Source organism: Schistocerca nitens, chromosome 7 (genome assembly GCF_023898315.1).
Source record: "Schistocerca nitens isolate TAMUIC-IGC-003100 chromosome 7, iqSchNite1.1, whole genome shotgun sequence".
NCBI lineage: Eukaryota > Metazoa > Arthropoda > Insecta > Orthoptera > Acrididae > Schistocerca > Schistocerca nitens.
Genome location: NC_064620.1, coordinates 600,302,482 through 600,330,211, shown reverse-complemented (window position 1 = coordinate 600,330,211; position 27,730 = coordinate 600,302,482).

Below are 27,730 nucleotides of genomic sequence, written 5' to 3'. Positions count from 1 at the left end.
TGAAACACAGACATTGCATCGGGATTGAATACAAAGGGCACAATGCCACGTAAGTACAAGAAGAGTGCTCTTATAATTGTCTGTGCTTTGAGCTTCTCCTGGGAGGGCAGTATTCGATTCCGAAGGACCATTGCAGGTTTTCTGCATCAATTGGACCTTTACATTGACGATGTAGCACAGAAATTGCATTGGAATTGAATACAAAAGGCACAATGCCGACTTAAGCAAAAGAAGAGTGACTTTTCTAATTGTGTGTGCTTTGAGCTTCTCCTGGGAGACCGGTATTAGATTCCGATGCACCATTGCAGGCTATTTTATCACTTGATCGTTTACATTGACGATGAAACACAGACATGGCATCGGAATTTAATACAAAGAGCACAATGCCACGTAAGTACAAGAAGAGTGCTCTTATAATTGTCTGTGCTTTGAGCTTCTCCTGGGAGGGCAGTATTCGATTCCGATGCCCAACTGCATGTTTTCTGCATCAATTGGACCTTTACATTTACGATGTAACACAGAAATTGCATCGGAATTGAATACAAAAGGCACAATGCCGACTTAACAAAAAGAAGAGTGACTTTTCTAATTGTCTGTGGTTTTGGCTTCTCCTGGGAGACCGGTATTATATTCCGATGCACCATTGCAGGCTATTTTATCACTTGATAGTTTACATTGACGATGAAACACAGACATTGCATCGGGATTGAATACAAAGTGCACAATGCCACGTAAGTACAAGAAGAGTGCTCTTATAAATGTCTGTGCTTTGAGCTTCTCCTGGGAGGGCAGTATTCGATTCCGATGGACCATTGCAGGGTTTCTGCATCAATTGGACCTCTACATTGAAGATGAAACACAGATATTGCATCGGAATTGAATACAAAAGGCACAATGCCGACTTAAGTATAAGAAGAGTAACTCTTCTCATTTTCTGTGATTTGAGCTATTCCTGGGAGAGCAGTATTAGATGCTGATGCACCACTGCAGGTTTTCTCCATCAACTGGACCTTTACATTGACGATGAAACACAGAAATTGCATCGGAATTGAATACAAAAGGCACAATGCCGACTTAAGAAAAAGAAGAGTGACTTTTCTAATTGTCTGTGCTTTGAGCTTCTCCTGGGAGACCGGTATTAGATTCCGATGCACCATTGCGGGCTATTTTATCACTTTGATCGTTGACATTGACGATGAAACACAGACATTGCATCGGGATTGAATACAAAGGGCACAATGAAACGTAAGTACAGGAAGAGTGCTCTTCTAATTGTCTGTGCTTTGAGCTTCTCCTGGAAGGGCAGTATTCGATTCCAATGCAACACTGCAGATTTTCTGCATCAATTGGACCTTTTCATTGACGATGTAACACAGAAATTGCATTGGAATTGAATACAAAAGGCACAATGCCGACTTAAGAAAAACAAGAGTGACTTTTCTAATTGTCTGTGCTTTGAGCTTCTCCTGGGAGACCGGTATTAGATTCCAATGCACCATTGCAGGCTATTTTATCACTTGATCGTTTACATTGACGGTGAAACACTGAAATTGCATCGGAATTGAATACAAAAACACAATGCCGACATAAGTACAAGAGGACTGACTCTTTTCATTTTCTGTGCTTTGAGCTATTCCTGGGAGAGCAGTGTTAGATGCCTAAGCACCACTGTAGGTTTTCTGCATCAATCGGACCTTTACATTGACGATGTAACAGTAATTGCATCGGAAAAGAATACAAAAGGCACAATGCCGACTTAACTAAAAGAAGAGTGACTTTTCTAATTGTCTGTGGTTTGGGCTTCTCCTGGGAGACCGGTATTAGATTCCGATGCACCATTGCAGGCTATTTTATCACTTGATAGTTTACATTGACGATGAAACACAGACATTGCAACGGGATTGAATACAAAGGGCACAATGCCACGTAAGTACAAGAAGAGTGATCTTATAAATGTCTGTGCTTTGCGCTTCTCCTGGGAGGGCAGTATTCGATTCCGATGGACCATTGCAAGTTTTCTGCATCAATTGGAGCTTTACATTGACGATGAAACACAGATATTGCATCGGAATTGAATTCAAAAGGCACAATGCCGACTTAAGTATAAGAAGAGTAACTCTTCTCATTTTCTGTGCTTTGAGCTATTCCTGGGAGAGCAGTATTAGATGCTGATGCACCACCGCAGGTTTTCTCCATCAATTGGACCTTTACATTGACGATGAAACACAGAAATTGCATCGGAATTGAATACAAAATGCACAATGCCGACATAAGAAAAAGAAGAGTGACTTTTCTAATTGTCTGTGCTTTCAGCTTCTCCTGGGAGACCGGTATTAGATTCCGATGCACCATTGCAGGCTATTTTATCACTTGATCGTTTACATTGACGATGAAACACAGACATTGCATCGGGATTGAATACAAAGGGAACAATGAAACGTAAGTACAGGAAGAGTGCTCTTATAATTGTCTGTGCTTTGAGCTTCTCCTGGGAGAGCAGTATTAGATGCTGATGCACCACTGCAGGTTTTTCTGCATCAAATGAACCTTTTCATTGACGATGTAATACAGAAATTGCATCGGAATTGAATACAAAAGGCACAATGCCGACTTAAGGAAAAGAAGAGTGACTTTTCTAATTGTCTGTGCTTTGAGCTTCTCCTGGGAGACCGGTATTAGATTCGGATGAACCATTGGAGGCTATTTTATCACTTGATCGTTTACATTGACGATGAACACACAGACATTGCATCGGGATTGAATAGAAAGGTCACAATGCCACGTAAGTACAAGAAGAGTGCTCTTATAATTGTGTGTGCTTTGAGCTTCTCCTGGGAGGACAGTATTCGATTCCGATGCACCACTGCAGGTTTTCTGCATCAATTGGACCTTTACATTGACGATGAAACACAGAAATTGCATCGGAATTGAATACAAAAGGTACAATGCCGACTTAAGAATGAGAAGAGTGACTCTTCTCATTTTCTGTGCTTTGAGCTATTCCTGGGAGAGCAGTATTCGATTCCGGTGCATCACTGCAGGTTTCCTGCAATAATTGGACCTTTACATTGACAGTGAAACACAGAAATTGCATCGGATTTGAATACAAAAACACAATGCCGACATAAGTAAAAGAGGACTGACTCTTCTCATTTTCTGTGCTTTGAGCCATTCCTGGGAGAGCAGTATTAGATGCCTAAGCACCATTGCAGGTCTTCTGCATTAATTGGACCTTTACATTGACGATGAAACACAGAAATTGCATCGGAATTGAATACAAAAGGCACAATGCCGACTTAAGAAAAAGAAGAGACACTTTTCTAATTGCGTGTGTTTTGAGCTTCTCCTGGGAGACCGGTATTAGATTCCGATGCACCATTGCAGGCTATTTTATCACTTGATCGTTTACATTGACGATGAAACACAGACATTGCATCGGGATTGAATACAAAGGGCACAATGCCACGTAAGTACAAGATGAGTGCTCTTATAATTGTCTGTGTTTTGAGCTTCTCCTGGGAGGGCAGTATTCGATTCCGATTCACCACTGCAGGTTTTCTGCATTAATTGGACCTTTACATTGACGATGTAACACAGAAATTGCATTGGAATTGAATACAAAAGGCACAATGCCGACTTAAGAAAAAGAAGAGTGACTTTTCCAATTGTGTTTGCTTTGAGCTTCTCCTGGGAGACCGGTATTAGATTTCAATGCACCATTGCAGGCTATTTTATCACTTGATCGTTTACATTGACGATGAAACACAGACATTGCATCGGAATTTAATACAAAGAGCAGAATGCCACGTAAGTACAAGAAGAGTGCTCTTATAATTATCTTTGCTTTGAGCTTCTCCTGGGAGGGCAGTATTCGATTCCGATAGACCATTGCAGGTTTTCTGCATCAATTGGACCTTTACATTGACGATGAAACACAGAAATTGCATCGGAATTGAATACAAAAGGCACATTGCCAACTTAAGTATAAGAAGAGTGACTCTTCTCATTTTCTGTGCTTTGAGCTATTCCTGGGAGAGCAATATTAGTTGCTGATGCACCACTGCAGGTTTTCTGCATCAATTGGACCTTTACATTGACGATGTAATACAGAAATTGCATCGGAATTGAATACAAAAGGCACAATGCCGACTTAAGGAAAAGAAGAGTGACTTTTCTAATTGTCTGTGCTTTGAGCTTCTCCTGGGAGAACGGTATTATATTCCGATGAACCATTGCAGACTATTTTAACACTTGATCGTTTACGTTGACGATGAACACACAGACATCGCATCGGGATTGAATACAAAGGGCACAATGCCACGTAAGTACAAGATGAGTGCTCTTATAATTGTCTGTGTTTTGAGCTTCTTCTGGGAGGGCAGTATTCGATTCCGATGCACCACTGCAGGTTTTCTGCATCATTTGGATCTTTACATTGACGATGTAACACAGAAATTGCATCGGAATTGAATACAAAAAGCACAAGGCCGACTTAAGGAAAAGAAGAGTGACTTTTCTAATTGTGTGTGCTTTGAGCTTCTCCTGGGAGACCGGTATTAGATTCCGATGCACCATTGCAGGCTATTTTATCACTTGATCTTTTACATTGACGATGAAACACAGACATTGCATCGGGATTGATTACAAAGGGCACAATGAAACCTAAGTACAAGAAGAGTGCTCTTATAATTGTCTGTGTTTTGAGCTTGTCCTGGAAGGGCAGTATACGATTCCGATGCAACACTGCAGGTTTTCTGCATCAATTGGACCTTTACATTGACGATGTAACACAGAAATTGCATCGGAATTGAATACAAAAGGCACAATGCCGACTTAAGAAAAAGAAGAGTGACTTTTCCAATTGTGTTTGCTTTGAGCTTCTCCTGGGAGACCGGTATTAGATTTCAATGCACCATTGCAGGCTATTTTATCACTTGATCGTTTACATTGACGATGAAACACAGACATTGCATCGGAATTTAATACAAAGAGCAGAATGCCACGTAAGTACAAGAAGAGTGCTCTTATAATTATCTTTGCTTTGAGCTTCTCCTGGGAGGGCAGTATTCGATTCCGATAGACCATTGCAGGTTTTCTGCATCAATTGGACCTTTACATTGACGATGAAACACAGAAATTGCATCGGAATTGAATACAAAAGGCACATTGCCAACTTAAGTATAAGAAGAGTGACTCTTCTCATTTTCTGTGCTTTGAGCTATTCCTGGGAGAGCAATATTAGTTGCTGATGCACCACTGCAGGTTTTCTGCATCAATTGGACCTTTACATTGACGATGTAATACAGAAATTGCATCGGAATTGAATACAAAAGGCACAATGCCGACTTAAGGAAAAGAAGAGTGACTTTTCTAATTGTCTGTGCTTTGAGCTTCTCTTGGGAGAACGGTATTATATTCCGATGCACCATTGCAGGCTATTTTATCACTTGATCGTTTACATTGACGATGAAACACAGACATTGCATCGGGATTGAATACAAAGGGCACAATGCCACGTAAGTACAAGAAGAGTGCTCTTATAATTGTCTGTGCTTTGAGCTTCTCCTGAGAGGGCAGTATTCGATTCCGATGCACCACTGCAGGTTTTCTGCATCAATTGGACCTTTACATTGACGATGTAACACAGAAATTGCATCGGAATTGAATACAAAAGGCACAATGCCGACTTAAGAAAAAGAAGAGAGACTTTTCTAATTGTCTGTGCTTTGAGCTTCTCCTGGGAGACCGGTATTAGATTCCGATGCACCATTGCAGGCTATTTTATCACTTGATCGTTTACATTGACGATGAAACACAGACATTGCATCGGGATTGAATACAAAGGGAACAATGAAACGTAAGTACAGGAAGAGTGCTCTTATAATTGTCTGTGTTTTGAGCTTCTTCTGGGAGGGCAGTATTCGATTCCGATGCACCACTGCAGGTTTTCTGCATCATTTGGATCTTTACATTGACGATGAGACACAGAAATTGCATCGGAATTGAATACAAAAGGCACAAGGCCGACTTAAGGAAAAGAAGAGTGACTTTTCTAATTGTGTGTGCTTTGAGCTTCTCCTGGGAGACCGGTATTAGATTCCGATGCACCATTGCAGGCTATTTTATCACTTGATCGTTTGCATTGACGATGAAACACAGACATTGCATCGGGATTGAATACAAAGGGCACAATGAAACGTAAGTACAAGAAGAGTGCTCTTATAATTGTCTGTGTTTTGAGCTTGTACTGGAAGGGCAGTATTCGATTCCAATGCAACACTGGAGGTTTTCTGCATCAATTGGACCTTTACATTGACGATGTAACACAGAAATTGCATTGGAATTGAATACAAAAGGCACAATGCCGACTTAAGAAAAAGAAGAGTGACTTTTCTAATTGTGTGTGCTTTGAGCTTCTCCTGGGAGACCGGTATTAGATTCCGATGCACCATTGCAGGCTATTTTATCACTTGATCGTTTACATTGACGATGAAACACAGACATTGCATCGGAATTTAATACAAAGAGCACAATGTCACGTAACTACAAGAAGAGTGCTCTTATAATTGTCTGTGCTTTGCGCTTCTCCTGGGAGGGCAGTATTCGATTGCGATAGACCATTGCAGGTTTTCTGCATCAATTGGACCTTTACATTGACGATGAAACACAGAAATTGCATCGGAATTGAATACAAAACGCACAATGCCGACTTAAGTATAAGAAGAGTGACTCTTCTCATTTTCTGTGCTTTGAGCTATTCCTGGGAGAGCAGCATTAGTTGCTGATGCACCACTGCAGGTTTTCTGCATCAATTGGACCTTTACATTGACGATGTAATACAGAAATTGCATCGGAACTGAATACAAAAGGCACAATGCCGACTTAAGGAAAAGAAGAGTGACTTTTCTAATTGTCTGTGCTTTGAGCTTCTCCTGGGAGACCGGTATTAGATTCCGATGCACCATTGCAGGCTATTTTATCACTTGGTCGTTTACATTGACGATGAAACACAGACATTGCATCGGGATTGAATACAAAGGGCACAATGCCACGTAAGTACAAGAAGAGTGCTCTTATAATTGTCTGTGTTTTGAGCTTCTCCTGGGAGGGCAGTATTCGATTCCGATTCACCACTGCAGGTTTTCTGCATTAATTGGACCTTTACATTGACGATGTAACACAGAAATTGCATTGGAATTGAATACAAAAGGCACAATGCCGACTTAAGAAAAAGAAGAGTGACTTTTCCAATTGTGTTTGCTTTGAGCTTCTCCTGGGAGACCGGTATTAGATTTCAATGCACCATTGCAGGCTATTTTATCACTTGATCGTTTACATTGACGATGAAACACAGACATTGCATCGGAATTTAATACAAAGAGCAGAATGCCATGTAAGTACAAGAAGAGTGCTCTTATAATTATCTTTGCTTTGAGCTTCTCCTGGGAGGGCAGTATTCGATTCCGATAGACCATTGCAGGTTTTCTGCATCAATTGGACCTTTACATTGACGATGAAACACAGAAATTGCATCGGAATTGAATACAAAAGGCACATTGCCAACTTAAGTATAAGAAGAGTGACTCTTCTCATTTTCTGTGCTTTGAGCTATTCCTGGGAGTGCAATATTAGTTGCTGATGCACCACTGCAGGTTTTCTGCATCAATTGGACCTTTACATTGACGATGTAATACAGAAATTGCATCGGAATTGAATACAAAAGGCACAATGCCGACTTAAGGAAAAGAAGAGTGACTTTTCTAATTGTCTGTGCTTTGAGCTTCTCCTGGGAGAACGGTATTATATTCCGATGCACCATTGAAGGCTATTTTATCACTTGATCGTTTACATTGACGATGAAACACAGACATTGCATCGGGATTGAATACAAAGGGCACAATGCCACGTAAGTACAAGAAGAGTGCTCTTATAATTGTCTGTGCTTTGAGCTTCTCCTGAGAGGGCAGTATTCGATTCCGATGCACCACTGCAGGTTTTCTGCATCAATTGGACCTTTACATTGACGATGTAACACAGAAATTGCATCGGAATTGAATACAAAAGGCACAATGCCGACTTAAGAAAAAGAAGAGTGACTTTTCTAAATGTCTGTGCTTTGAGCTTCTCCTGGGAGACCGGTATTAGATTCCGATGCACCATTGCAGGCTATTTTATCACTTGATCGTTTACATTGACGATGAAACACAGACATTGCATCGGGATTGAATACAAAGGGAACAATGAAACGTAAGTACAGGAAGAGTGCTCTTATAATTGTCTGTGCTTTGAGCTTCTCCTGGGAGAGCAGTATTAGATGCTGATGCACCACTGCAGGTTTTTCTGCATCAAATGAACCTTTTCATTGACGATGTAATACAGAAATTGCATCGGAATTGAATACAAAAGGCACAATGCCGACTTAAGGAAAAGAAGAGTGACTTTTCTAATTGTCTGTGCTTTGAGCTTCTCCTGGGAGACCGGTATTAGATTCGGATGAACCATTGGAGGCTATTTTATCACTTGATCGTTTACATTGACGATGAACACACAGACATTGCATCGGGATTGAATAGAAAGGTCACAATGCCACGTAAGTACAAGAAGAGTGCTCTTATAATTGTGTGTGCTTTGAGCTTCTCCTGGGAGGACAGTATTCGATTCCGATGCACCACTGCAGGTTTTCTGCATCAATTGGACCTTTACATTGACGATGAAACACAGAAATTGCATCGGAATTGAATACAAAAGGTACAATGCCGACTTAAGAATGAGAAGAGTGACTCTTCTCATTTTCTGTGCTTTGAGCTATTCCTGGGAGAGCAGTATTCGATTCCGGTGCATCACTGCAGGTTTCCTGCAATAATTGGACCTTTACATTGACAGTGAAACACAGAAATTGCATCGGATTTGAATACAAAAACACAATGCCGACATAAGTAAAAGAGGACTGACTTTTCTCATTTTCTGTGCTTTGAGCCATTCCTGGGAGAGCAGTATTAGATGCCTAAGCACCATTGCAGGTTTTCTGCATTAATTGGACCTTTACATTGACGATGAAACACAGAAATTGCATCGGAATTGAATACAAAAGGCACAATGCCGACTTAAGAAAAAGAAGAGACACTTTTCTAATTGCGTGTGTTTTGAGCTTCTCCTGGGAGACCGGTATTAGATTCCGATGCACCATTGCAGGCTATTTTATCACTTGATCGTTTACATTGACGATGAAACACAGACATTGCATCGGGATTGAATACAAAGGGCACAATGCCACGTAAGTACAAGATGAGTGCTCTTATAATTGTCTGTGTTTTGAGCTTCTTCTGGGAGGGCAGTATTCGATTCCGATGCACCACTGCAGGTTTTCTGCATCATTTGGATCTTTACATTGACGATGAGACACAGAAATTGCATCGGAATTGAATACAAAAGGCACAAGGCCGACTTAAGGAAAAGAAGAGTGACTTTTCTAATTGTGTGTGCTTTGAGCTTCTCCTGGGAGACCGGTATTAGATTCCGATGCACCATTGCAGGCTATTTTATCACTTGATCGTTTGCATTGACGATGAAACACAGACATTGCATCGGGATTGAATACAAAGGGCACAATGAAACGTAAGTACAAGAAGAGTGCTCTTATAATTGTCTGTGTTTTGAGCTTGTCCTGGAAGGGCAGTATTCGATTCCAATGCAACACTGGAGGTTTTCTGCATCAATTGGACCTTTACATTGACGATGTAACACAGAAATTGCATTGGAATTGAATACAAAAGGCACAATGCCGACTTAAGAAAAAGAAGAGTGACTTTTCTAATTGTGTGTGCTTTGAGCTTCTCCTGGGAGACCGGTATTAGATTCCGATGCACCATTGCAGGCTATTTTATCACTTGATCGTTTACATTGACGATGAAACACAGACATTGCATCGGAATTTAATACAAAGAGCACAATGTCACGTAACTACAAGAAGAGTGCTCTTATAATTGTCTGTGCTTTGCGCTTCTCCTGGGAGGGCAGTATTCGATTCCGATAGACCATTGCAGGTTTTCTGCATCAATTGGACCTTTACATTGACGATGAAACACAGAAATTGCATCGGAATTGAATACAAAACGCACAATACCGACTTAAGTATAAGAAGAGTGACTCTTCTAATTTTCTGTGCTTTGAGCTATTCCTGGGAGAGCAGCATTAGTTGCTGATGCACCACTGCAGGTTTTCTGCATCAATTGGACCTTTACATTGACGATGTAATACAGAAATTGCATCGGAACTGAATACAAAAGGCACAATGCCGACTTAAGGAAAAGAAGAGTGACTTTTCTAATTGTCTGTGCTTTGAGCTTCTCCTGGGAGAACGGTATTATATTCCGATGCACCATTGCAGGCTATTTTATCACTTGATCGTTTACATTGACGATGAAACACAGACATTGCATCGGGATTGAATACAAAGGGCACAATGCCACGTAAGTACAAGAAGTGTGCTCTTATAATTGTCTGTGCTTTGAGCTTCTCCTGAGAGGGCAGTATTCGATTCCGATGCACCACTGCAGGTTTTCTGCATCAATTGGACCTTTACATTGACGATGTAACACAGAAATTGCATCGGAATTGAATACAAAAGGCACAATGCCGACTTAAGAAAAAGAAGAGTGACTTTTCTAATTGTCTGTGCTTTGAGCTTCTCCTGGGAGACCGGTATTAGATTCCGATGCACCATTGCAGGCTATTTTATCACTTGATCGTTTACATTGACGATGAAACACAGACATTGCATCGGGATTGAATACAAAGGGCACAATGCCACGTAAGTACAAGAAGAGTGCTCTTATAATTGTCTGTGTTTTGAGCTTCTCCTGGGAGGGCAGTATTCGATTCCGATTCACCACTGCAGGTTTTCTGCATTAATCGGACCTTTACATTGACGATGTAACACCAAAATTGCATTGGAATTGAATACAAAAGGCACAATGCCGACTTAAGAAAAAGAAGAGTGACTTTTCCAATTGTGTTTGCTTTGAGCTTCTCCTGGGAGACCGGTATTAGATTTCAATGCACCATTGCAGGCTATTTTATCACTTGATCGTTTACATTGACGATGAAACACAGACATTGCATCGGAATTTAATACAAAGAGCAGAATGCCACGTAAGTACAAGAAGAGTGCTCTTATAATTATCTTTGCTTTGAGCTTCTCCTGGGAGGGCAGTATTCGATTCCGATAGACCATTGCAGGTTTTCTGCATCAATTGGACCTTTACATTGACGATGTAATACAGAAATTGCATCGGAATTGAATACAAAAGGCACAATGCCGACTTAAGGAAAAGAAGAGTGACTTTTCTAATTGTCTGTGCTTTGAGCTTCTCCTGGGAGAACGGTATTATATTCCGATGAACCATTGCAGACTATTTTAACACTTGATCGTTTACGTTGACGATGAACACACAGACATCGCATCGGGATTGAATACAAAGGGCACAATGCCACGTAAGTACAAGATGAGTGCTCTTATAATTGTCTGTGTTTTGAGCTTCTTCTGGGAGGGCAGTATTCGATTCCGATGCACCACTGCAGGTTTTCTGCATCATTTGGATCTTTACATTGACGATGTAACACAGAAATTGCATCGGAATTGAATACAAAAAGCACAAGGCCGACTTAAGGAAAAGAAGAGTGACTTTTCTAATTGTGTGTGCTTTGAGCTTCTCCTGGGAGACCGGTATTAGATTCCGATGCACCATTGCAGGCTATTTTATCACTTGATCTTTTACATTGACGATGAAACACAGACATTGCATCGGGATTGATTACAAAGGGCACAATGAAACCTAAGTACAAGAAGAGTGCTCTTATAATTGTCTGTGTTTTGAGCTTGTCCTGGAAGGGCAGTATACGATTCCGATGCAACACTGCAGGTTTTCTGCATCAATTGGACCTTTACATTGACGATGTAACACAGAAATTGCATCGGAATTGAATACAAAAGGCACAATGCCGACTTAAGAAAAAGAAGAGTGACTTTTCCAATTGTGTTTGCTTTGAGCTTCTCCTGGGAGACCGGTATTAGATTTCAATGCACCATTGCAGGCTATTTTATCACTTGATCGTTTACATTGACGATGAAACACAGACATTGCATCGGAATTTAATACAAAGAGCAGAATGCCACGTAAGTACAAGAAGAGTGCTCTTATAATTATCTTTGCTTTGAGCTTCTCCTGGGAGGGCAGTATTCGATTCCGATAGACCATTGCAGGTTTTCTGCATCAATTGGACCTTTACATTGACGATGAAACACAGAAATTGCATCGGAATTGAATACAAAAGGCACATTGCCAACTTAAGTATAAGAAGAGTGACTCTTCTCATTTTCTGTGCTTTGAGCTATTCCTGGGAGAGCAATATTAGTTGCTGATGCACCACTGCAGGTTTTCTGCATCAATTGGACCTTTACATTGACGATGTAATACAGAAATTGCATCGGAATTGAATACAAAAGGCACAATGCCGACTTAAGGAAAAGAAGAGTGACTTTTCTAATTGTCTGTGCTTTGAGCTTCTCTTGGGAGAACGGTATTATATTCCGATGCACCATTGCAGGCTATTTTATCACTTGATCGTTTACATTGACGATGAAACACAGACATTGCATCGGGATTGAATACAAAGGGCACAATGCCACGTAAGTACAAGAAGAGTGCTCTTATAATTGTCTGTGCTTTGAGCTTCTCCTGAGAGGGCAGTATTCGATTCCGATGCACCACTGCAGGTTTTCTGCATCAATTGGACCTTTACATTGACGATGTAACACAGAAATTGCATCGGAATTGAATACAAAAGGCACAATGCCGACTTAAGAAAAAGAAGAGAGACTTTTCTAATTGTCTGTGCTTTGAGCTTCTCCTGGGAGACCGGTATTAGATTCCGATGCACCATTGCAGGCTATTTTATCACTTGATCGTTTACATTGACGATGAAACACAGACATTGCATCGGGATTGAATACAAAGGGAACAATGAAACGTAAGTACAGGAAGAGTGCTCTTATAATTGTCTGTGTTTTGAGCTTCTTCTGGGAGGGCAGTATTCGATTCCGATGCACCACTGCAGGTTTTCTGCATCATTTGGATCTTTACATTGACGATGAGACACAGAAATTGCATCGGAATTGAATACAAAAGGCACAAGGCCGACTTAAGGAAAAGAAGAGTGACTTTTCTAATTGTGTGTGCTTTGAGCTTCTCCTGGGAGACCGGTATTAGATTCCGATGCACCATTGCAGGCTATTTTATCACTTGATCGTTTGCATTGACGATGAAACACAGACATTGCATCGGGATTGAATACAAAGGGCACAATGAAACGTAAGTACAAGAAGAGTGCTCTTATAATTGTCTGTGTTTTGAGCTTGTACTGGAAGGGCAGTATTCGATTCCAATGCAACACTGGAGGTTTTCTGCATCAATTGGACCTTTACATTGACGATGTAACACAGAAATTGCATTGGAATTGAATACAAAAGGCACAATGCCGACTTAAGAAAAAGAAGAGTGACTTTTCTAATTGTGTGTGCTTTGAGCTTCTCCTGGGAGACCGGTATTAGATTCCGATGCACCATTGCAGGCTATTTTATCACTTGATCGTTTACATTGACGATGAAACACAGACATTGCATCGGAATTTAATACAAAGAGCACAATGTCACGTAACTACAAGAAGAGTGCTCTTATAATTGTCTGTGCTTTGCGCTTCTCCTGGGAGGGCAGTATTCGATTGCGATAGACCATTGCAGGTTTTCTGCATCAATTGGACCTTTACATTGACGATGAAACACAGAAATTGCATCGGAATTGAATACAAAACGCACAATGCCGACTTAAGTATAAGAAGAGTGACTCTTCTCATTTTCTGTGCTTTGAGCTATTCCTGGGAGAGCAGCATTAGTTGCTGATGCACCACTGCAGGTTTTCTGCATCAATTGGACCTTTACATTGACGATGTAATACAGAAATTGCATCGGAACTGAATACAAAAGGCACAATGCCGACTTAAGGAAAAGAAGAGTGACTTTTCTAATTGTCTGTGCTTTGAGCTTCTCCTGGGAGACCGGTATTAGATTCCGATGCACCATTGCAGGCTATTTTATCACTTGGTCGTTTACATTGACGATGAAACACAGACATTGCATCGGGATTGAATACAAAGGGCACAATGCCACGTAAGTACAAGAAGAGTGCTCTTATAATTGTCTGTGTTTTGAGCTTCTCCTGGGAGGGCAGTATTCGATTCCGATTCACCACTGCAGGTTTTCTGCATTAATTGGACCTTTACATTGACGATGTAACACAGAAATTGCATTGGAATTGAATACAAAAGGCACAATGCCGACTTAAGAAAAAGAAGAGTGACTTTTCCAATTGTGTTTGCTTTGAGCTTCTCCTGGGAGACCGGTATTAGATTTCAATGCACCATTGCAGGCTATTTTATCACTTGATCGTTTACATTGACGATGAAACACAGACATTGCATCGGAATTTAATACAAAGAGCAGAATGCCATGTAAGTACAAGAAGAGTGCTCTTATAATTATCTTTGCTTTGAGCTTCTCCTGGGAGGGCAGTATTCGATTCCGATAGACCATTGCAGGTTTTCTGCATCAATTGGACCTTTACATTGACGATGAAACACAGAAATTGCATCGGAATTGAATACAAAAGGCACATTGCCAACTTAAGTATAAGAAGAGTGACTCTTCTCATTTTCTGTGCTTTGAGCTATTCCTGGGAGTGCAATATTAGTTGCTGATGCACCACTGCAGGTTTTCTGCATCAATTGGACCTTTACATTGACGATGTAATACAGAAATTGCATCGGAATTGAATACAAAAGGCACAATGCCGACTTAAGGAAAAGAAGAGTGACTTTTCTAATTGTCTGTGCTTTGAGCTTCTCCTGGGAGAACGGTATTATATTCCGATGCACCATTGAAGGCTATTTTATCACTTGATCGTTTACATTGACGATGAAACACAGACATTGCATCGGGATTGAATACAAAGGGCACAATGCCACGTAAGTACAAGAAGAGTGCTCTTATAATTGTCTGTGCTTTGAGCTTCTCCTGAGAGGGCAGTATTCGATTCCGATGCACCACTGCAGGTTTTCTGCATCAATTGGACCTTTACATTGACGATGTAACACAGAAATTGCATCGGAATTGAATACAAAAGGCACAATGCCGACTTAAGAAAAAGAAGAGTGACTTTTCTAAATGTCTGTGCTTTGAGCTTCTCCTGGGAGACCGGTATTAGATTCCGATGCACCATTGCAGGCTATTTTATCACTTGATCGTTTACATTGACGATGAAACACAGACATTGCATCGGGATTGAATACAAAGGGAACAATGAAACGTAAGTACAGGAAGAGTGCTCTTATAATTGTCTGTGCTTTGAGCTTCTCCTGGGAGAGCAGTATTAGATGCTGATGCACCACTGCAGGTTTTTCTGCATCAAATGAACCTTTTCATTGACGATGTAATACAGAAATTGCATCGGAATTGAATACAAAAGGCACAATGCCGACTTAAGGAAAAGAAGAGTGACTTTTCTAATTGTCTGTGCTTTGAGCTTCTCCTGGGAGACCGGTATTAGATTCGGATGAACCATTGGAGGCTATTTTATCACTTGATCGTTTACATTGACGATGAACACACAGACATTGCATCGGGATTGAATAGAAAGGTCACAATGCCACGTAAGTACAAGAAGAGTGCTATTATAATTGTGTGTGCTTTGAGCTTCTCCTGGGAGGACAGTATTCGATTCCGATGCACCACTGCAGGTTTTCTGCATCAATTGGACCTTTACATTGACGATGAAACACAGAAATTGCATCGGAATTGAATACAAAAGGTACAATGCCGACTTAAGAATGAGAAGAGTGACTCTTCTCATTTTCTGTGCTTTGAGCTATTCCTGGGAGAGCAGTATTCGATTCCGGTGCATCACTGCAGGTTTCCTGCAATAATTGGACCTTTACATTGACAGTGAAACACAGAAATTGCATCGGATTTGAATACAAAAACACAATGCCGACATAAGTAAAAGAGGACTGACTTTTCTCATTTTCTGTGCTTTGAGCCATTCCTGGGAGAGCAGTATTAGATGCCTAAGCACCATTGCAGGTTTTCTGCATTAATTGGACCTTTACATTGACGATGAAACACAGAAATTGCATCGGAATTGAATACAAAAGGCACAATGCCGACTTAAGAAAAAGAAGAGACACTTTTCTAATTGCGTGTGTTTTGAGCTTCTCCTGGGAGACCGGTATTAGATTCCGATGCACCATTGCAGGCTATTTTATCACTTGATCGTTTACATTGACGATGAAACACAGACATTGCATCGGGATTGAATACAAAGGGCACAATGCCACGTAAGTACAAGATGAGTGCTCTTATAATTGTCTGTGTTTTGAGCTTCTTCTGGGAGGGCAGTATTCGATTCCGATGCACCACTGCAGGTTTTCTGCATCATTTGGATCTTTACATTGACGATGAGACACAGAAATTGCATCGGAATTGAATACAAAAGGCACAAGGCCGACTTAAGGAAAAGAAGAGTGACTTTTCTAATTGTGTGTGCTTTGAGCTTCTCCTGGGAGACCGGTATTAGATTCCGATGCACCATTGCAGGCTATTTTATCACTTGATCGTTTGCATTGACGATGAAACACAGACATTGCATCGGGATTGAATACAAAGGGCACAATGAAACGTAAGTACAAGAAGAGTGCTCTTATAATTGTCTGTGTTTTGAGCTTGTCCTGGAAGGGCAGTATTCGATTCCAATGCAACACTGGAGGTTTTCTGCATCAATTGGACCTTTACATTGACGATGTAACACAGAAATTGCATTGGAATTGAATACAAAAGGCACAATGCCGACTTAAGAAAAAGAAGAGTGACTTTTCTAATTGTGTGTGCTTTGAGCTTCTCCTGGGAGACCGGTATTAGATTCCGATGCACCATTGCAGGCTATTTTATCACTTGATCGTTTACATTGACGATGAAACACAGACATTGCATCGGAATTTAATACAAAGAGCACAATGTCACGTAACTACAAGAAGAGTGCTCTTATAATTGTCTGTGCTTTGCGCTTCTCCTGGGAGGGCAGTATTCGATTCCGATAGACCATTGCAGGTTTTCTGCATCAATTGGACCTTTACATTGACGATGAAACACAGAAATTGCATCGGAATTGAATACAAAACGCACAATACCGACTTAAGTATAAGAAGAGTGACTCTTCTAATTTTCTGTGCTTTGAGCTATTCCTGGGAGAGCAGCATTAGTTGCTGATGCACCACTGCAGGTTTTCTGCATCAATTGGACCTTTACATTGACGATGTAATACAGAAATTGCATCGGAACTGAATACAAAAGGCACAATGCCGACTTAAGGAAAAGAAGAGTGACTTTTCTAATTGTCTGTGCTTTGAGCTTCTCCTGGGAGAACGGTATTATATTCCGATGCACCATTGCAGGCTATTTTATCACTTGATCGTTTACATTGACGATGAAACACAGACATTGCATCGGGATTGAATACAAAGGGCACAATGCCACGTAAGTACAAGAAGTGTGCTCTTATAATTGTCTGTGCTTTGAGCTTCTCCTGAGAGGGCAGTATTCGATTCCGATGCACCACTGCAGGTTTTCTGCATCAATTGGACCTTTACATTGACGATGTAACACAGAAATTGCATCGGAATTGAATACAAAAGGCACAATGCCGACTTAAGAAAAAGAAGAGTGACTTTTCTAATTGTCTGTGCTTTGAGCTTCTCCTGGGAGACCGGTATTAGATTCCGATGCACCATTGCAGGCTATTTTATCACTTGATCGTTTACATTGACGATGAAACACAGACATTGCATCGGGATTGAATACAAAGGGCACAATGCCACGTAAGTACAAGAAGAGTGCTCTTATAATTGTCTGTGTTTTGAGCTTCTCCTGGGAGGGCAGTATTCGATTCCGATTCACCACTGCAGGTTTTCTGCATTAATCGGACCTTTACATTGACGATGTAACACCAAAATTGCATTGGAATTGAATACAAAAGGCACAATGCCGACTTAAGAAAAAGAAGAGTGACTTTTCCAATTGTGTTTGCTTTGAGCTTCTCCTGGGAGACCGGTATTAGATTTCAATGCACCATTGCAGGCTATTTTATCACTTGATCGTTTACATTGACGATGAAACACAGACATTGCATCGGAATTTAATACAAAGAGCAGAATGCCACGTAAGTACAAGAAGAGTGCTCTTATAATTATCTTTGCTTTGAGCTTCTCCTGGGAGGGCAGTATTCGATTCCGATAGACCATTGCAGGTTTTCTGCATCAATTGGACCTTTACATTGACGATGAAACACAGAAATTGCATCGGAATTGAATACAAAAGGCACATTGCCAACTTAAGTATAAGAAGAGTGACTCTTCTCATTTTCTGTGCTTTGATCTATTCCTGGGAGAGCAATATTAGTTGCTGATGCACCACTGCAGGTTTTCTGCATCAATTGGACCTTTACATTGACGATGTAATACAGAAATTGCATCGGAATTGAATACAAAAGGCACAATGCCGACTTAAGGAAAAGAAGAGTGACTTTTCTAATTGTCTGTGCTTTGAGCTTCTCCTGGGAGAACGGTATTATATTCCGATGAACCATTGCAGACTATTTTAACACTTGATCGTTTACGTTGACGATGAACACACAGACATCGCACCGGGATTGAATACAAAGGGCACAATGCCACGTAAGTACAAGATGAGTGCTCTTATAATTGTCTGTGTTTTGAGCTTCTTCTGGGAGGGCAGTATTCGATTCCGATGCACCACTGCAGGTTTTCTGCATCATTTGGATCTTTACATTGACGATGTAACACAGAAATTGCATCGGAATTGAATACAAAAAGCACATGGCCGACTTAAGGAAAAGAAGAGTGACTTTTCTAATTGTGTGTGCTTTGAGCTTCTCCTGGGAGACCGGTATTAGATTCCGATGCACCATTGCAGGCTATTTTATCACTTGATCTTTTACATTGACGATGAAACACAGACATTGCATCGGGATTGATTACAAAGGACACAATAAAACCTAAGTACAAGAAGAGTGCTCTTATAATTGTCTGTGTTTTGAGCTTGTCCTGGAAGGGCAGTATACGATTCCGATGCAACACTGCAGGTTTTCTGCATCAATTGGACCTTTACATTGACGATGTAACACAGAAATTGCATTGGAATTAAATACAAAAGGCACAATGCCGACTTAAGAAAAAGAAGAGTGACTTTTCTAATTGTCTGTGCTTTGAGCTTCTCCTGGGAGACCGGTATTAGATTCCGATGCACCATTGCAGGCTATTTTATCACTTGATCGTTTACATTGACGATGAAACACAGACATTGCATCGGGATTGAATACAAAGGGCACAATGCCACGTAAGTACAAGAAGAGTGCTCTTATAATTTTCTGTGCTTTGAGCTTCTCCTGGGAGGGCAGTATTCGATTCCGATGCACCACTGCAGGTTTTCTGCATCAATTGGACCCTTACATTGACGATGTAACACAGAAATTGCATCGGAATTGAATACAAAAGGCACAATGCCGACTTAAGAAAAAGAAGAGTGACTTTTCTAATTGTCTGTGCTTTGAGCTTCTCCTGGGAGACCGGTATTAGATTCCGATGCACCATTGCAGGCTATTTTATCACTTGATCGTTTACATTGACGATGAAACACAGACATTGCATCGGGATTGAATACAAAGGGCACAATGCCACGTAAGTACAAGAAGAGTGCTCTTATAATTGTCTGTGTTTTGAGCTTCTCCTGGGAGGGCAGTATTCGATTCCGATTCACCACTGCAGGTTTTCTGCATCAATTGGACCTTTACATTGACGATGTAACACAGAAATTGCATTGGAATTGAATACAAAAGGCACAATGCCGACTTAAGAAAAAGAAGAGTGACTTTTCCAATTGTGTTTGCTTTGAGCTTCTCCTGGGAGACCGGTATTAGATTCCGATGCACCATTGCAGGCTATTTTATCACTTGATCGTTTACATTGACGATGAAACACAGACATTGCATCGGAATTTAATACAAAGAGCACAATGTCACGTAAGTACAAGAAGAGTGCTCTTATAATTGTCTGTGCTTTGCGCTTCTCCTGGGAGGGCAGTATTCGATTCCGATAGACCATTGCAGGTTTTCTGCATCAATTGGACCTTTACATTGACGATGAAACACAGAAATTGCATCGGAATTGAATACAAAACGCACAATGCCGACTTAAGTATAAGAGGAGGGACTCTTCTCATTTTCTGTGCTTTGAGCTATTCCTGGGAGAGCAGCATTAGTTGCTGATGCACCACTGCAGGTTTTCTGCATCAATTGGACCTTTACATTGACGATGTAATACAGAAATTGCATCGGAATTGAATACAAAAGGCACAATGCCGACTTAAGGAAAAGAAGAGTGACTTTTCTAATTGTCAGTGCTTTGAGCTTCTCCTGGGAGAACGGTATTATATTCCGATGCACCATTGCAGGCTATTTTATCACTTGATCGTTTACATTGACGATGAAACACAGACATTGCATCGGGATTGAATACAAAGTGCACAATGCCACGTAAGTACAAGAAGAGTGCTCTTATAATTGTCTGTGCTTTGAGCTTCTCCTGGGAGGGCAGTATTCGATTCCGATTCACCACTGCAGGTTTTCTGCATCATTTGGATCTTTACATAGACGATGTAACACAGAAATTGCATCGGAATTGAATACAAAAAGCACAAGGCCGACTTAAGGGAAAGAAGAGTGACTTTTCTAATTGTGTGTGCTTTGAGCTTCTCCTGGGAGACCGGTATTAGATTCCGATGCACCATTGCAGGCTGTTTTATCACTTGATCTTTTACATTGACGATGAAACACAGACATTGCATCGGGATTGATTACAAAGGGCACAATGAAACGTAAGTACTAGAAGAGAGCTCTTATAATTGTCTGTGTTTTGAGCTTGTCCTGGAAGGGCAGTATACGATTCCGATGCAACACTGCAGGTTTTCTGCATCAATTGGACCTTTACATTGACGATGTAACACAGAAATTGCATCGGAATTGAATACAAAAGGCACAATGCCGACTTAAGAAAAAGTAGAGTGACTTTTCTAATTGTCTGTGCTTTGAGCTTCTCCTGGGAGACCGGTATTAGATTCCGATGCACCATTGCAGGCTATTTTATCACTTGATCGTTTACATTGACGATGAAACACAGACATTGTATCGGGATTGAATACAAAGGGCACAATGCCACGTAAGTACAAGAAGAGTCTTCTTATAATTGTCTGTGCATTGAGCTTCTCCTGGGAGGGCAGTATTCGATTCCGATGCACCACTGCAGGTTTTCTGCATCAATTGGACCTTTACATTGACGATGTAAGACAGAAATTGCATCGGAATTGAATACAAAAGGCACAATGCCGACTTAAGAAAAAGAAGAGTGACTTTTCTAATTGTCTGTGCTTTGAGCTTCTCCTGGGAGACCGGTATTAGATTCCGATGCACCATTGCAGGCTATTTTATCACTTGATCGTTTACATTGACGATGAAACACAGACATTGCATCGGGATTGAATACAAAGGGCACAATGCCACGTAAGTACAAGAAGAGTGCTCTTATAATTGTCTGTTCATTGAGCTTCTCCTGGGAGGGCAGTATCCAATTCCGATGGACCATTGCAGGTTTTCTGCATCAATTGGACCTTTAAATTGTCGATGAAACACAGAAATTGCATCGGAATTGAATACAAAAGGCACAATGCCGACTTAAGGAAAAGAAGAGTGACTTTTCTAATTGTCTGTGCTTTGAGCTTCTCCTGCGAGACCGGTATTAGATTCGGATGAACCATTGGAGGCTATTTTATCACTTGATCGTTTACATTGACGATGAACACACAGACATTGCATCGGGATTGAATAGAATGGGCACAATGCCACGTAAGTACAAGAAGAGTGCTCTTATAATTGTCTGTGCTTTGAGCTTCTCCTGGGAGGGCACTATTCGATTCCGATGCACCACTGCAGGTTTTCTGCATCAAATGGACCTTTACATTGACGATGAAACACAGAAATTGCATCGGAATTGAATATAGAAGGTACAATGCCGACTTAAGTATAAGAAGAGTGACTCTTCTCATTTTCTGTGCTTTGAGCTATTCCTGGGAGAGCAGTATTAGATGCTGATGCACCACTGCAGGTTTTCTGCATCAATTGGACCTTTACATTGACGATGTAATACAGATATTGCTTCGGAATTGAAAACAAAAGGCTCAATGCCGACTTAAGGAAAAGAAGAGTGACTTTTCTAATTGTCTGTGCTTTGAGCTTCTCCTGCGAGACCGGTATTAGATTCGGATGAACCATTGGAGGCTATTTTATCACTTGATCGTTTACATTGACGATGAACACACAGACATTGCATCGGGATTGAATAGAATGGGCACAATGCCACGTAAGTACAAGAAGAGTGCTCTTATAATTGTCTGTGCTTTGAGCTTCTCCTGGGAGGGCACTATTCGATTCCGATGCACCACTGCAGGTTTTCTGCATCAAATGGACCTTTGCATTGACGATGAAACACAGAAATTGCATCGGAATTGAATATAGAAGGTACAATGCCGACTTAAGTATAAGAAGAGTGACTCTTCTCATTTTCTGTGCTTTGAGCTATTCCTGGGAGATCAGTATTCAATTCCGGTGCACCACTGCAGGTTTTCTGCATCAATTGGACCTTTACATTGACTGTGAGACACAGAAATTTCATCGAAATTGAATACAAAAACACAATGCCGACATAAGTACAGTAGGACTGACTCTTCTCATTTTCTGTGCTTTGAGCTCTTCCTGGGAGAGCAGTATTAGATGCCTAAGCACCACTGCAGGTTTTCTGCATCAATTGGACCTTTACATTGACGATGAAACACAGATATTGCATCGGAATTGAATACAAAAGGCACAATGCCGACTTAAGAAAAAGAAGAGTCACTTTTCTAATTGCCTGTGCTTTGAGCTTCTCCTGGGAGACCGGTATTAGATTTCGATGCACCATTGCAGGCTATTTTATCACTTAATCGTTTGCATTGACGGTGAAACTCTGAAATTGCATCGGAATTGAATACAAAAACACAATGCCGACATAAGTACAAGAGGACTGACTCTTTTCATTTTCTGTGCTTTGAGCTATTCCTGGGAGAGCAGTGTTAGATGCCTAAGCACCACTGTAGGTTTTCTGCATCAATCGGACCTTTACATTGACGATGTAACAGAAATTGCATCGGAAAAGAATACAAAAGGCACAATGCCGACTTAACTAAAAGAAGAGTGACTTTTCTAATTGTCTGTGGTTTGGGCTTCTCCTGGGAGACCGGTATTAGATTCCGATGCACCATTGCAGGCTATTTTATCACTTGATAGTTTACATTGACGATGAAACACAGACATTGCAACGGGATTGAATACAAAGGGCACAATGCCACGTAAGGACAAGAAGAGTGCTCTTATAAATGTCTGTGCTTTGCGCTTCTCCTGGGAGGGCAGTATTCGATTCCGATGGACCATTGCAGGTTTTCTGCATCAATTGGAGCTTTACATTGACGATGAAACACAGATATTGCATCGGAATTGAATACAAAATGCACAATGCCGACTTAAGTATAAGAAGAGTAACTCTTCTCATTTTCTGTGCTTTGAGCTATTCCTGGGAGAGCAGTATTAGATGCTGATGCACCACCGCAGGTTTTCTCCATCAATTGGACCTTTACATTGACGATGAAACACAGAAATTGCATCGGAATTGAATACAAAATGCACAATGCCGACATAAGAAAAAGAAGAGTGACTTTTCTAATTGTCTGTGCTTTCAGATTCTCCTGGGAGACCGGTATTAGATTCCGATGCACCATTGCAGGCTATTTTATCACTTGATCGTTTACATTGACGATGAAACACAGACATTGCATCGGGATTGAATACAAAGGGAACAATGAAACGTAAGTACAGGAAGAGTGCTCTTATAATTGTCTGTGCTTTGAGCAATTCCTGGGAGAGCAGTATTAGATGCTGATGCACCACTGCAGGTTTTTCTGCATCAAATGAACCTTTTCATTGACGATGTAATACAGAAATTGCATCGGAACTCAATACAAAAGGCACAATGCCGACTTAAGGAAAAGAAGAGTGACTTTTCTAATTGTCTGTGCTTTGAGCTTCTCCTGGGAGACCGGTATTAGATTCGGATGAACCATTGGAGGCTATTTTATCACTTGATCGTTTACATTGACGATGAACACACAGACATTGCATCGGGATTGAATAGAAAGGTCACAATGCCACGTAAGTACAAGAAGAGTGCTCTTATAATTGTGTGTGCTTTGAGCTTCTCCTGGGAGGACAGTATTCGATTCCGATGCACCACTGCAGGTTTTCTGCATCAAATGGACCTTTACATTGACGATGAAACACAGAAATTGCATCGGAATTGAATACAAAAGGTACAATGCCGACTTAAGAATGAGAAGAGTGACTCTTCTCATTTTCTGTGCTTTGAGCTATTCCTGGGAGAGCAGTATTCGATTCCGGTGCATCACTGCAGGTTTCCTGCAATAATTGGACCTTTACATTGACAGTGAAACACAGAAATTGCATCGGATTTGAATACAAAAACACAATGCCGACATAAGTAAAAGAGGACTGACTCTTCTCATTTTCTGTGCTTTGAGCTATTCCTGGGAGAGCAGTATTAGATGCCTAAGCACCATTGCAGGTTTTCTGCATTAATTGGACCTTTACATTGACGATGAAACACAGAAATTGCATCGGAATTGAATACAAAAGGCACAATGCCGACTTAAGAAAAAGAAGAGACACTTTTCTAATTGCGTGTGTTTTGAGCTTCTCCTGGGAGACCGGTATTAGATTCCGATGCACCATTGCAGGCTATTTTATCACTTGATCGTTTACATTGACGATGAAACACAGACATTGCATCGGGATTCAATACAAAGGGCACAATGCCACGTAAGTACAAGATGAGTGCTCTTATAATTGTCTGTGTTTTGAGCTTCTTCTGGGAGGGCAGTATTCGATTCCGATGCACCACTGCAGGTTTTCTGCATCATTTGGATCTTTACATTGACGATGAGAGACAGAAATTGCATCGGAATTGAATAGAAAAGGCACAAGGCCGACTTAAGGAAAAGAAGAGTGACTTTTCTAATTGTGTGTGCTTTGAGCTTCTCCTGGGTGACCGGTATTAGATTCCGATGCACCATTGCAGGCTATTTTATCACTTGATCGTTTGCATTGACGATGAAACACAGACATTGCATCGGGATTGAATACAAAGGGCACAATGAAACGTAAGTACAAGAAGAGTGCTCTTATAATTGTCTGTGTTTTGAGCTTGTCCTGGAAGGGCAGTATTCGATTCCAATGCAACACTGGAGGTTTTCTGCATCAATTGGACCTTTACATTGACGATGTAACACAGAAATTGCATTGGAATTGAATACAAAAGGCACAATGCCGACTTAAGAAAAAGAAGAGTGACTTTTCTAATTGAGTGTGCTTTGAGCTTCTCCTGGGAGACCGGTATTAGATTCCGATGCACCATTGCAGGCTATTTTATCACTTGATCGTTTACGCTGACGATGAAACACAGACATTGCATCGGAATTTAATACAAAGAGCACAATGTCACGTAACTACAAGAAGAGTGCTCTTATAATTGTCTGTGCTTTGCGCTTCTCCTGGGAGGGCAGTATTCGATTCCGATAGACCATTGCAGGTTTTCTGCATCAATTGGACCTTTACATTGACGATGAAACACAGAAATTGCATCGGAATTGAATACAAAACGCACAATGCCGACTTAAGTATAAGAAGAGTGACTCTTCTCATTTTCTGTGCTTTGAGCTATTCCTGGGAGAGCAGCATTAGTTGCTGATGCACCACTGCAGGTTTTCTGCATCAATTGGACCTTTACATTGACGATGTAATACAGAAATTGCATCGGAATTGAATACAAAAGGCACAATGCCGACTTAAGGAAAAGAAGAGTGACTTTTCTAATTGTCTGTGCTTTGAGCTTCTCCTGGGAGAACGGTATTATATTCCGATGCACCATTGCAGGCTATTTTATCACTTGATCGTTTACATTGACGATGAAACACAGACATTGCATCGGGATTGAATACAAAGGGCACAATGCCACGTAAGTACAAGAAGAGTGCTCTTATAATTGTCTGTGCCTTGAGCTTCTCCTGAGAGGGCAGTATTTGATTCCGATGCACCACTGCAGGTTTTCTGCATCAATTGGACCTTTACATTGACGATGTAACACAGAAATTGCATCGGAATTGAATACAAAAGGCACAATGCCGACTTAAGGAAAAGAAGAGTGACTTTTCTAATTGTCTGTGCTTTGAGCTTCTCCTGGGAGACCGGTATTAGATTCCGATGCACCATTGGAGGCTATTTTATCACTTGATCGTTTACATTGACGATGAAACACAGACATTGCATCGGGATTGAATACAAAGGGCACAATGCCACGTAAGTACAAGAAGAGTGCTCTTATAATTGTCTGTGTTTTGAGCTTCTCCTGGGAGGGCAGTATTCGTTTCCGATTCACCACTGCAGGTTTTCTGCATTAATTGGACCTTTACATTGACGATGTAACACAGAAATTGCATTGGAATTGAATACAAAAGGCACAATGCCGACTTAAGAAAAAGAAGAGTGACTTTTCCAATTGTGTTTGCTTTGAGCTTCTCCTGGGAGACCGGTATTAGATTTCGATGCACCATTGAAGGCTATTTTATCACTTGATCGTTTACATTGACGATGAAACACAGACATTGCATCGGAATTTAATACAAAGAGCAGAATGCCACGTAAGTACAAGAAGAGTGCTCTTATAATTATCTTTGCTTTGAGCTTCTCCTGGGAGGGCAGTATTCGATTCCGATTGACCATTGCAGGTTTTCTGCATCAATTGGACCTTTACATTGACGATGAAACACAGAAATTGCATCGGAATTGAATACAAAAGGCACATTGCCAACTTAAGTATAAGAAGAGTGACTCTTCTCATTTTCTGTGCTTTGAGCTATTCCTGGGAGAGCAGTATTAGTTGCTGATGCACCACTGCAGGTTTTCTGCATCAATTGGACCTTTACATTGACGATGTAATACAGAAATTGCATCGGAATTGAATACAAAAGGCACAATGCCGACTTAAGGAAAAGAAGAGTGACTTTTCTAATTGTCTGTGCTTTGAGCTTCTCCTGGGAGAACGGTATTATATTCCGACGAACCATTGCAGACTACTTTAACACTTGATCGTTTACGTTGACGATGAACACACAGACATCGCATCGGGATTGAATACAAAGGGCACAATGCCACGTAAGTACAAGATGAGTGCTCTTATAATTGTCTGTGTTTTGAGCTTCTTCTGGGAGGGCAGTATTCGATTCCGATGCACCACTGCAGGTTTTCTGCATCATTTGGATCTTTACATTGACGATGTAACACAGAAATTGCATCGGAATTGAATACAAAAAGCACAAGGCCGACTTAAGGAAAAG